General features: G+C 31.5%; 1 protein-coding gene across 1 annotated transcript in view; it reads right to left on the bottom strand.

Annotated features, from left to right (window-relative positions):
- Positions 1-13,010, bottom strand: part of LOC148280287 (uncharacterized) — a 600,658-nt gene that overhangs the window by 422,087 nt on the left and 165,561 nt on the right. Inside the window, exon 3 of the mRNA XM_088228576.1 lies at positions 3,632-3,667. The gene's annotated coding sequence lies outside the window, so the exon portion shown is untranslated. The remainder of the gene's footprint in view (positions 1-3,631; positions 3,668-13,010) is intronic.

The following is a 13,010-nucleotide window of genomic DNA, read 5'->3' as shown; positions in this document are numbered from 1 at the left end:
ACCTGTCATTGGCTGGTTTAAGTGGCCACTTAACACACTGTGTAATTTTTTTTTTAAAGTTCTTCATCTCTGTTGTTTTATGGTAATATTAACAGCTCCCTAAGGGGTTGAATCCAGTCCTTGTCTACAAAAAATTGTACAAACTCAAAACATTGTTGACATAATAAAGTATTTTAATATTATATTCGTATTTTAATATTCGACTGTCTATAAATAAAAACCGATATTTGTGTACGAAAATGAGTATATACTCATTTTAAATGTTTATGTAAATATTTACATAAACATTTAAAATATCTTCATCGATAACCTATAATTGAACATGTTTAGAAGAAAAAATAAAAAATTGTATGCATATTATCCATATTTATCTTATTTCAATATACAGTATATTTATTATTTTTATAGCTTAAACTTTAAGCCGTCGTCGCTTTATTACAGTATTATTTAGTGAATACGTATAATTGGATGGCAGGCCCTACTATGTATGTATACATTTTATATGGTTTTTTTAAAAATATTAATTTAACCTGTACATCTGTTTGTATTCGAAATAAATAAAATAAAAATAAAATGAAATAAATATTATTCTTCGTAGATTTAATATATAAAAACCACGCATTAATGTGACGTATTTCTAAGAAACCCCCTCGAAAATCAAATTCTAAGAGTTGAGTTTACGAAAAAAAAGCAGTTAATTTTAGCTTTTAGCTTTCATAAGGATTGTCTTTTTTATATTCCTCTACCATTACAGGATTTGAGAAGCGTTTAGAAACAACATGCTGTTCATTTTATCGTTCGGATATTTTGTATTTCATCTATTTATTTATTTATATATCAACGGTTCAAAGAACCTTTTACAATAAAAAGTTTTACAGAAATAATCACAGCAGTAAACAATTAATTATGTAATATAAAATATGAAATAATTTCTTCATTTCAACTAAATAATTAAATCTAAACAAATTAGTAAATTATTATTTTTTTAAGAACTCCAAAAAAGTCACAAAAAAACATACAAATCTAAGATGACAAATAAAATATAACTATTAAAGTGAGAAAACCGTATGTTCTAAATATAAATACAGCAAATTAAAATTGAGAGTAATTTAACATAAACATAAAGTGACTAATATTTAGCTAGTTAACAATGAAAAAGAAAAATAATGCTACAATAAGCTTTCATATTGATACGTTTTTTGTATCAATATGAAAGCTTAAATAATCTTAATAACACCTTTATTTCATTAGTTGAAATTTGGCAATAAATCCACAAATGTATAATTTATATATTCTTTATATAATAAACAAAAATATGTATCCAAGAAAACAAAGTTAAATTTAATAATATGTTTTTAAATAAATTGATTCCTTTTCTAAAAAATAACGAGTGAGATTACATTTTAATGTATTGACAGAGTTAGTATTGAAAATATCAAATATTTGTTCGAACTTATTTCCATACCTATGTATCCTGGATATAGGTGCATGCATTTCGAAGTTGGTACGAGAATTGTTACGATAAAATAATTCAGTACTTCTAGTGCACCTACCAGGTATTCAAACTTGAATTAGCTCAAGTAAAGCAGGGCTGTCAATTATTGATTTCATTATTTTAAATAAGAATAACAAATCAGCTATAACTCTTCGGTCTGACGATTCAATTCAATTTTAAGTTGGATTCACTAAATCCCGGTAGCCCCAATCTGATATTAGTGCGATGGACAGTATATATTTGCGATATATGCCTGGTATCGGTCAAACCGCAAATTATAAGTCAGCGTTACAAATCATTGTGATTCCACGATCACCACCTATAATTTTTTTAGTGGCAGAAATTGGCCGAAAAGAGTGCGCGGAAGGATCAAGTGGACTGGAATCAAACGATGTTGTTTTTTTTGTTGGTTTTATTAGTAAATTTTATTTCTGTAAACGAAAACTACAAAAAGTCTTGACAGCCGAGCAAAATAAGTCGGCAAAATGTCTAGACTTGTAAATTCTTTACGAGACTGAAAAGTTGTTTGGCAGAGATATTGCTGTTTTGCAAATCACAGCTTTAGTATAGGTATATTGGAATAGTCAATCATTGGACGGTCTTTATCGTTAAGGAGTATATTATTTTTGTGTCTTGGAGGATAAAATACGGAAGTCCAGTTTTTGCCGTTTTGGAGTTTAAAATTCAGAAATTATCGCAATAAGCTATCTTATACATGAATAAAACACCGAAGTCCACTTTCGTCATAAAAATGCCTTTATAAGTTGAAATAATAATCAGGGCCCCGATTACAATGCGAAGTACAGAGTTATCTTCGACTTGTCTATAAAGAAAAACCGATATTTGTCTATGAGAATGAATATATTTGCATAAACATTAAAAAAATCTTTTAAAAAAAAAATTTTCTTTTTAATGCTTATGCAAATATACTCATTTTCGTAGACAAATATACATTTGGTAACCTATAATTTAACATGTTTAGAAGAAAAACTTGTATGCATATTCTGCTTTTCATAGAGAAAACTTAATTTTACTGTGTTGATAAAATTGAAGATAAATGTTAACTTCCCATAGTAATTGGGGCCCTGAAGTCCACTTTATTTTTTAAGCGAAAAATATCAGTAGTCCCAGATATGCTATTTTAATTTGTATTTTTGGGATCAAAATAATTTTTTTTTTAACACAGAAAGTTCTTTATATATTGAAATAACCTCATTTGTTTCAAAAGTTATGATATTTTGTAAATCGCACAATCATTCAAGGTGCATCTTGGTTTTCTAATGTTTTGTTTCGATTTTATTTCCCTATGATCAAATCTTTAGCCAATGCATTGTAAAATAGTCAAATGTCATTTATAGCCGCTAGAAGAACTACTGAATTTTATAGGGTTAAAAATATAATAAAATGCCTTTTCAGACATTTTAATTAAAATGTTTAAAGCTGCGAATAGCTCAATAAACACACAAATTATACAGATCTATATATGGGTGGGGGAACAATCACATAAGTCCAAACGTCTTACTTTTCAGGAGACAGTTTTTTGTGTCTCAAACATTGCAGAAATCAAATCTAACATTGAAAAAATGTTCCTGTTTCTCTTATAATCGGACATATTAGTTAGGTGATAACTCTTCAATGTTTTGTGGTTTAAAGTAAAAGCAAATAGTTAGAAAAAGTTCGAAAGATAACTAACACATTTATTTTGTATAATAAAGTACATTTATAATATTATTCCTAATACCGTTATTTGACTTACGCGTGGGAACATGCGTAAACATAGTTGCTACTACAAGATGAGTAAATAAATAAAAAATTGAAAAAGATGACTTATGTGATTGTTCCCCCGCCCATAGCTGTAACACATAACAAAGGTAATAGGGATATTATCTTGCAATATATTACGTTCATAAATATACCATTTTCATTGTGGTTAAGTAAAAGTAGACGAATTTACAAAATACTATAATTTATGGAATAAAAACGGACCCAAACCATTTAGTTCCAAATATGGCCACAGAAAGGTGGGACTTTGACAAATTATATCGCAGTGGGAGTTTTATTAATAGGTTCGTTTCTAATTTCTAAAATGTGTGAATATAAGATATATCATTATACGTCAAGATGAGTATTTCATACCTTATATTCAATCAAATGATGTTTTGTTCCACAGATCTGTAACAATAAAAAAATATATAAATTAACATAAATTTTATAGATACTCTTTAGATCAAAGGAATAAAACAGATAAATATAAGATTACCAATAGTGAATAAAATATTATTTTATAATATCATTCTACCAACCTAAATGGATAATATTGAATCCCCAAAAGATCACGTAAATATAAATATGAATTTACTACCGAATATTATCAGTTTTTTTTTACACTCAACTAGTTATTCTCATAGTAATAATTCGCGATCTGCTTATAGACCTCCTTACAGTCTATTCCATATAAAAAAGAGTTGCAAATTTTTGGTTTAACAACAAACTTGTAACGGTCGGTTTGTCACTGCGCTTGCAATTCTCGACCTGAGTATCTACGGCCCGTTGTTTTGCTGTAAAATGTTGCTAACTTCGTGACTGATAATCCTAGGTTTTTGTCCATATGGAGGAGTTATAAAGTCTTTTATTGTTTTATTTTTTAAGTTATCAGTCTTAATTTATTTTTAAATATCTTTTAAATGAATTAAGACTGATTCTTTCTGGCTGTGATACGATCCCACTTGTTATTTAATGATGCTCACACTTACACACAACTGAACACTTACTCCCACATACAACAAACACTCCTACACTTACTCTCATTCAAATACACATAAACACACCCTATTGTTGTACCACAATTTAATATGTATGATTTTTATTTAGAAACTTCGCTTGTCTGTCTTTAAACCTTATCTTTTTTATGTTATTAAATCATTATCAACTGTGTGTTTCGGTAAAATAAATAAAGGCAGGATTACTTTGTTCCTGTGTGTTGTGGAGTGGTGTGTTGGGCGTGTATCGCTCATATGGATATTGTAAAGGTAGAATTACATTGCTCTAGTGTGTTTTGTCGAAGCACCTCGACACAACAATACGCTCCTTATGGCTCCACAACACACCCAAAAATCACAACACACGAGAACAATGTAATCCTACTTTAACTTTAAAGTAATTTTCATGTATTTTCGATATAAGTTACATAAATTATATAAGAGATAAGTATGTAAAATCAAGATTATTTTTTTAAACCTGATCCTTTTGTAGCACCCACTAAAATAAAAAGAACCAGAAAGTAAAATTGCTTTCAAATTTTCGTGTAAACTATTAACCAATGTTATCTCCATTCAACTTTTCAGTTATCATATTCTCAACATTTATCAGTGGTACTGTTCTTAAATAACGCTGTTTTAAGTCAATATTTTAAGCATAAACATAGCAATATCGCTTTTTGTAATTAATAAGATTATCTTATCAAATTAACAAAACAAATCCTGTAGCATTTGAAAATAATTTTAACATGTATGAAGCAAAAGTCGCGTGATTTTTGGATGAAACCGTTTTATTATTCGCTCCGATTGATACGTGCTGTATAACGATTGACCGCTAAAACATTACATTTGAGACTAAATGTAGATAACTATTTTATTTCAGTTGAATGTTCGTCCAACTTGTAGAGTGTCGGAAAACAAACTCGCCTCGATACACACCATCCGCAAATCGATAAAAACCAGAGGCCAAATGGAATAGCGGTGAACGATGAACAAAATACGTAGGGGAATTAAACGCCGTCGGCCGCCGGCACCTTTATTGCACCGGGAAGTCCAATTATTATCATCCGATTCAGAAACTAAAAAGAACACCGCCTTTGTGTAGAAAGCTTGCAAAGATATCGCAATATAAAGTAGCAAGAGAGCTTAGTACTTAGACGCGAAGAAAATAATATAGAATAGGGACTTGTCTAAATATTATTAAATAATAATATTAACTTCACAGTTCAAAGTATGATGCAAAGTATTCAACACACTTCTCGGTTCGGTTTTACTAATTTCTTTATTGACCAACTATTTTTGATAGTAACAATATTTTTATTTTAGATTGTCTGGGAAGGTAGTGCAAAATCAAGTCAGCCGTATAACTAGTACAAATAATATAATAATAAGGAATAATTAAAGAAAAACCTTATTTTGCAGGCATTCTAGAGAGTGGGCCTGCTGTTGGTCAATGAAGAAATTGGTAAAATAACCGAGAGGTTTTATTGAAACTTAGTATTAAAATTCTTTCCAATTTAATAATAGCGGAAGGATTTTGTAAGAACGAAAAATCAAAGCTCGGTATGAAGTTCCAACATAGGTGATATTATTTATTAAACAAAATTTATGGACAGATGTCAAATAAAAAGCCTAGAATTTTACAAAACGCATGAAATATTTGGAAAATTTTATTTCTAAATTACATCTTACAATTTTGAACTGGATTCATTAATTATTATTTTTTTGTAGCTTTTGCCCTCTCTTACATCTTCATGAATATTATAAATTTTTGTTTCTCTCTACTTCTACCACAAAGTGATAAAGAAACATAATACTTTAATTTTCTTGTAGTTATTCGAGTAGTGTTTTTTATAAACAAAATGTTGTATTAATATCATAACATTACCCGAAACTTGGTTGAATGATGGCGTTTTCGACTCTGAATTGTTAGATAGTAATTTTACAGTAGTAAGACGAGATAGTAGTGGCCACAGGCATGGGGGGGGGGGTGTTAATTGGCCGTGGGAAATGGAGAAAACTTGCGAGCGTTTTTCTGTTTTGGAAACTTCTAATGAAGATTTCCGGGTAAAACAGCATTGTAGTTGCAGATTGTTTCATATTCCAATATACACTTTATACAGGACCAACCTGCCGGTGGTTATGACTTTAGGAAGGGCTATCGCTATGCTGAACAACATCGCTCTGGATGTTGATCTGTTCCATTTATCCGAAGGAGTTTTCCGGGGCAGCATTCTCCTGCTATTTTGACAAGAGTCTATTTATGTATTTTTATAATATGTACGTCTTGAATTTTGGTTTGTAATGTATATTTTAATTTAAATAAATAAATTGAATTAAATTTCCCTTCAGATATTTTAAAAATAAACATTTACTATAAAATCGAATAAAGTCTGAAAAGGTGTTTAAATATGTTTTACGAAAAACAAGTATGTAATGACGATATTTTGGATGTTTGGCTTTGTCTATTTGAATGGATGACTTTACTAAGAATATAACCTTTAAAATGTAATGACTTTGTTCAGTAAAATTCAAATTTTTAAAACTGATAACGAAGCATCTCAATAAAAAGCTTTGATACGTTTAAAAGTATATTTAATTTGTCATTGCTTTTGTATAAATACTGTTTACTTTTAGGAAACTCGTTAAAGAAAAAGTTATTTTAAGTACGGCAAGTGTGAAAATTTCGAGTAGGAAAATATTTTCGGAAGCCTATTTCGAGCGACGCCGACGCCTCTCGATCGAGGACATTGTTTTCTTGGAAGTATTAACATAAAGCCAATTCTCTCATAACTCTTCGCCTGGAATTTCGCTAAATTCGTGGCCTCGTTACTCCCCAGCCTTGTTTAGGGCTGATAACTTAGCAAGTGCCCGATTTCAAGAAGAAAAGATTATATTTAAAAGGAAAACAACACATATAAATATTAATCTACGTTTCGTAGGAATCCTGAAAACGGGAAGACATAAACAACAAAATATGGACGGATTACGTGGAAGTAAATTTAAAGCGATCCCAGTTGCCTAGTAAGGGGAAGTAATGCTTGTACCTCATCCTTATTTTTCCTTTATAGAAGGAAAATTCACGCATTTACAATGTATCTGTTTAAAATGTGTAATCTCTTGTGTGACAAAATTGTTTCTATAATACCCAAAAGCAATCACCATTAAGGCGTTTAAAAATTAAAAAAGCAATTTCAAGTCCTAAATTCATCCGGATATATAATATGTTTTATTATTTGTTTAATATGCACAACAAATAATATTTTCGAACAGAAATATGTTTTCATATGACATGGTGCTGGTATAAAATTTTACTAGAGAAAACCTATGATTTTATTTTTTAAAACCGAAGATTACATTACAGTTGTTTTAGAGTTCAGGCATTGAAATTGTATTTAAAAATGTGCACCACACACACACCTGCAATCATTATACTTTTAAAAAACACACCGTTGAGTAAACCGAAAAAGAAGTAAAAAAACAAATAAACAAAAAAAACCTTAAACCTTTTCAGTCATGTAACGTGTCCTAAACCAAAGCTACTTGTATTTGTCATATCTTCAAAAAATATAAACTATTACGTCATATTCGTTTTTTTTAATTACGGTATTTTACCGCGCCTTTTGGTAAAATTGCGTAATTTTACATCCATAATTATTATAACAGATACATATAAGCAGAAAAAAAATATGGCGCCATGTTTTTCACTATTGTCTTTGAGTAAATTCTACAGTGGTACCCACTTTTTACCAGAAAAATATGAAAATTAATATTTGAATCTCATTAAATCTTTACATCAGCAAAACTTAACTTTATTTAAGATCGACAGAAATATCAAGTTTAGAATTTAGAATAAAATAAATCGTTGTTAATCATGAATAAAACAAATGTTTTTTTCCTTTATTGTACCAAACAAACTAGTTGCAAAACCAATTTATAATACAGTAAAGACTTCCCGCTTAAAAAACCCACAGTAGTTATCCGAAGTTTCATAACATTACAGGTATCAAGTCAACCTTAATAATGTGAATAATATATAATCTTGCCCCTAATGAGTACATTATTAAGCGCACAGGAAAGAGAATTAACGTTAGTGTTAGAGAGCCGCTGTAAGAAAGAAGCAGAAAACCATTAGTAACGCTCTTCCTCTTTTAAAGCATCCCGGTCCAAGCTCCGCACTGATCCGACATTCCGCTCATTGCTCTCTCGAGTATCGTCAGGCCCGCCTATTTAGGTCCAGTGGCTGAAATCCTCCCGAAACTCGAATATCAGTTTATCCTAATGGGATGAAGACGCCCCCATTGGTAAACAAAAAGAGATAAAGAGAGATTTTATTATTATCTCACTCTCTTATTATTCCAGGCAAATAACAAACCATGTATAAAACACACATAACTCCATAATAAGCCTTGTTTTGCTATGTAACCGCAAAAAGTTACGGGATAATTTATCACTGAAGCTAATATTTGCCATTACGAAAGACATAAATTTGGGAAAAATATGGAGGAATTTCGATAATGTTGAAATGAAATTACATTACGCGTTAAAATGTTATAAAATAGATATGGCAGCCATCAGATGAAACTCTGAAAGTGCGAGGACTCGAGAAATCCATGCCACGGCGCACAGTGTTTTGACCCATACAAGCTACAAGATAAAAAGTCACTTTTGAATTCTTAAACGATGACGTCATGGGGGCATTACCAGATAGTTAGTGTGACGATTGTAAGCCTAATTGGGGTGATTAATGCTTAGGGTGATTCATACCAGAATATGAAAGTCGGATAATTGGTTTTTGAAAGCCTAATTACATTTATTTGCATTTTGGCGTCCGACGTGTAAAGGTTGTTTATCAAGTTTAAAGTTTTTTATTTCGATTTAAAAAAAAATGGAAGCTATTTTGGAAGGTATGTTGTATAGTTTTTTTTCTAATATTTTAATGTATTTCATTTAGGTATTTAAAAAAACAATAATTTAACTTATGTATTTTTCAGTAGTTAAAAAATTATCAATTTCTAACTTCTCGAGAATTTATCTCGGAGAGTATATCAAAGTAGCAAAATATTATTTTTATTTTTCAATAGACCAATTTATTGTCAATTCATTACAAATTCGATATTTTACCGCACGAAGTTGCATCTATCTTATTTTGTTATTTTACAGGTACCAGATACGAGATTTCCAGGCAAGAATTGTACGTGATGTGGAAGAGTTTGACGACGAAAGAAAGGCTTCAAAGGAGTGTTAAATAATATTGTTAGTAAATTTGAAGTCGGTGAACTCGGTGCAAGTGGTGAAAAACTGTTAAAAAATCAAATTAAGCTTATTTGACTAAATATAAGCAGAAAATGGACCGAATCTGGCTGTAAACTAGATAGATTTGTTAAAAAAAAATTTGAGTGGCTCGACGGTAGTGAAAATATTTTGATATGTGAAAACTTTCGACAAAGTCCTTCAGTAGACATGAATGAACCATCTACGTCTACTGGAAGGCCCGCAAAGGATTTTGGGGCATGCAGTGATCAGTGCAAAAGGACAAAAGTGCGTGATTTAGTGAGTACGAAGACATCTGAAGAACTTTCGTTTGCCACGCAGGTATCTATTCGAGCATAAGGAAAACGCACAGTTGCCGATCTCCTAAAGAAAATTTTGAAAGCTACTCCCAATGAAGTAGAAAAAATACGTAGGGAACGTCAACAAGTAAACAAACAGCGGGCATTGACAATTGAGGAAGCGCTAAGTTTATACGTTGACTGTAAATTATCTTCGCATTCCTACAAAGTTATGCGTAAAAATGCCATAAAAACCGACCACAACATATATCCGGCATTTTATAGTTTAAGAAAAGCAAAAAAAGCATGTTGCCTGAGCGAGGAATTTGTCAAAATAACGAAAACTAGTGCAGAAATCCAGCTACAAGCGATTTTAAATCATACGGTGCAACGATTGCTAAATGTAGAATCAGAAGTCTTAAAAGAAAGAGTTCCTTCAGGTTCTGTACTGACTCTTATATGCAAGTGGGGTGGAGATGGAAGCTCGGGACATAGTAATTATAAACAGAAATTTCACACAGAGCATGCAATAGATGAATTTTTATTTATTATGTCATTCGTTCCAATACAACTAAGGCTTAATGATGACCCTAATATAGTAATTTGGCAAAATTTAAGCCCTTCCTCAACCTCTTATTGTCGTCCTATTAAATTTATTTTCGCCAAAGAAACTGATATTCTTACTAAGTCTGAAATCGAAAAACTTCAAGATGCAATTGAAAAACTTGAAAATTTTAATGTTAATATTGGAGGTGTAGTATTGTCCATAAAATTTAAAATGCTTTTAACAATGGTAGATGGTAAAATTTGCAACGTTTTGGCTGAAAATAAGTCAACCATGTCCTGTTATATTTGTGGCGCCAAACCCAGTGAAATGAACTCTATTAGTATTAATAGAGTTTCTCGACAATAATTTTATTCCTTTGGCTTATCTACATTACATGCTCTTTTTATATTTCTCAAAATACATCTATTTGAAAATCACTTGTAACAAATGTTTTATTTAAAAACCTTTAAGTTTTATCATCATCATACCATATCCGCTCCCTATGTGGAGCATATGGATTCCATAATCTGCCTCCGGCCAAGCGATCGACCTCCCGTACATCCTCCCAAGTTAAGTCCACGTACCGCAACTCTGACGCAAACTGCCCACAAATTGTCAACAGTGGACGACCAGGACGCCAAGAACCTGATGCCTTGTAACATAGGCAAGCATGGTTAAGACTCTCGGAAGGCATACGTAGTACATGGCCTTGCCAGCCAAAACGCCTTGGATGACAGTAGATACCAAGGGTTGCTGTGTCCGTTGCCTCACTGCTGTGTTCCTTACAATGCCAAACTTTTAAGTTTATTTAAATCCTTTCAGTTGTCATGTTTAACATAATAAAATCAGCTGTAAAATGGTTATTCTGACAAAACAAGTGAAGGCAGATTAGTTCTCTCGGGTGAAATCTTTATTTTATGCCTAAGTATCTAATATAATTTTCAATGATTTATTTTATAGGTTGACCGATTTATCAGTCAATAGAATTAAAGTAATAATTTCAATTATTTATGATCCTTAAATACATTATTGGATGCAGATATCAATTTCAAGAAAATTTATTTCGTTTATTAAATAACAAAATGTGACATATTTTTTTATAAAACGAATTATTATTACATATTTAATAAAAAAACCTCTTTTTAGGATTAAATGAATCGCATACGTGAGTTAAAAGTACATTCAGAATTTTTAGTTTCTAGCTTGTATGAAACGAAACACTGTGCGGCGCGGCATTTGGCACCCCAAAACAAATTTCCGCGCGTATCCGAGCGATAAATTAACCAATAAAATGACAGAACCTACTTCTTGCATACTTTCACTCTAAATTTTTTATTCCAAACATCAATACTATGTTCTTGCGTATTTGTATCTAGTTTGACTTGCGTAGATACTATTTAAACAAGGCAGTACAGGTTTTGCTTGCAAATAAGTCTATTCCGAGGTTTAATATCTATTTAACCGTCTCGTGACTACTTAACTGAGTAATCTTTTTTATTAAAAATATATATTTTTATTGAAAAATAATTCAATAAGGGGTTATTTTTAAAATTTTATTCAACGGACAAGCGAAAGACTTCCCATAAGTTTACTGAAACAAACAAAAATGGTACCTATCGTATTTTTTTTCAAATAATCAATAATTTATTTGTGAATTATACAAATTAAAAACTGTAGCAAAAACAGAGTATTGTGTTTGAAAAACTAATAACTAAGCCTTATACGAACACGAAAAGGTTCGAACTGTCGGTAGGGTAGCAGTGAGTCACATCTTGCTGGAAGGTGTAATTCTATAAAATAATGCGGAAGCCCAGTTGCATTCCACCGGTAACACTACTGACTAGTCCAACTCGTTAGCGTCCAAGTCGCGAACCCCGCGCAACGGAATCACACTAAAACGGAGTGATAACAGCAGATTACGAGAGGATGAGAGGCGAGTTTCTGGCGCTTCCAAACTAGAACCAACCAGCTAAGGGAAGATAGTCCCGAAGGAAAAATCCACAAGAGAAGGCAACGAGAAACCACTTTGGTCATATTTTCCCAGGAATCACTACAACGAATAGATCGATAAGCAGTCATCCTGGCTGTGGAATATAAAAGTAGCGCAGAACAAAAATGCTTTTGCTGCAGTAATCAGCAACCGATCTGGTGCCTTGTCGGGAGGACCCGACAAGGCACCAGAAGAAGAAAATACGAACAATTAAATTAGTAAATTGTTTACGTAAAATCAGAATATTTACGAAGATACGATACTTAAATATAAGCTATATTATGAATTTATAACCAAAATGAAGTATTTTTTCAATAATACGTCAAATTAGTTATTTTTTGTGGCAATTAGAGGTAATTAACCAGTTTGTCGACTAAAAAACATGAAAGTTTATTTCTTGAATAATAATTTACGTACAATTCTTTAAAAATTAGATACTTACGGAGCATCCTCCCAAATTCCTCTACTGATCCAACCCATCCCGTTTTTGTTGTTAGGAGTTACGGTTTGCCTACATACTTCGCAACCAAAGGATTGCGTCAAATTGGGTAGGGTGCTTAAGGCGTTATGCTCGACAGCCCCGTACCAGATTAATTCAATATTTCTTATTATGGATACACACAGCTTTGCGAATGACGTAAAGAACTCCAGTGAAGCCGGGAGAAGTAAT

The sequence above is a fragment of the Micrasema longulum genome, unplaced genomic scaffold, assembly GCF_059751315.1.
Source record: "Micrasema longulum isolate JH-2025_06_02 unplaced genomic scaffold, ASM5975131v1 h1tg000597l, whole genome shotgun sequence".
In the NCBI taxonomy this organism is placed as follows: domain Eukaryota; kingdom Metazoa; phylum Arthropoda; class Insecta; order Trichoptera; family Brachycentridae; genus Micrasema; species Micrasema longulum.
This window is presented reverse-complemented; position numbering and strand designations above follow the sequence as displayed.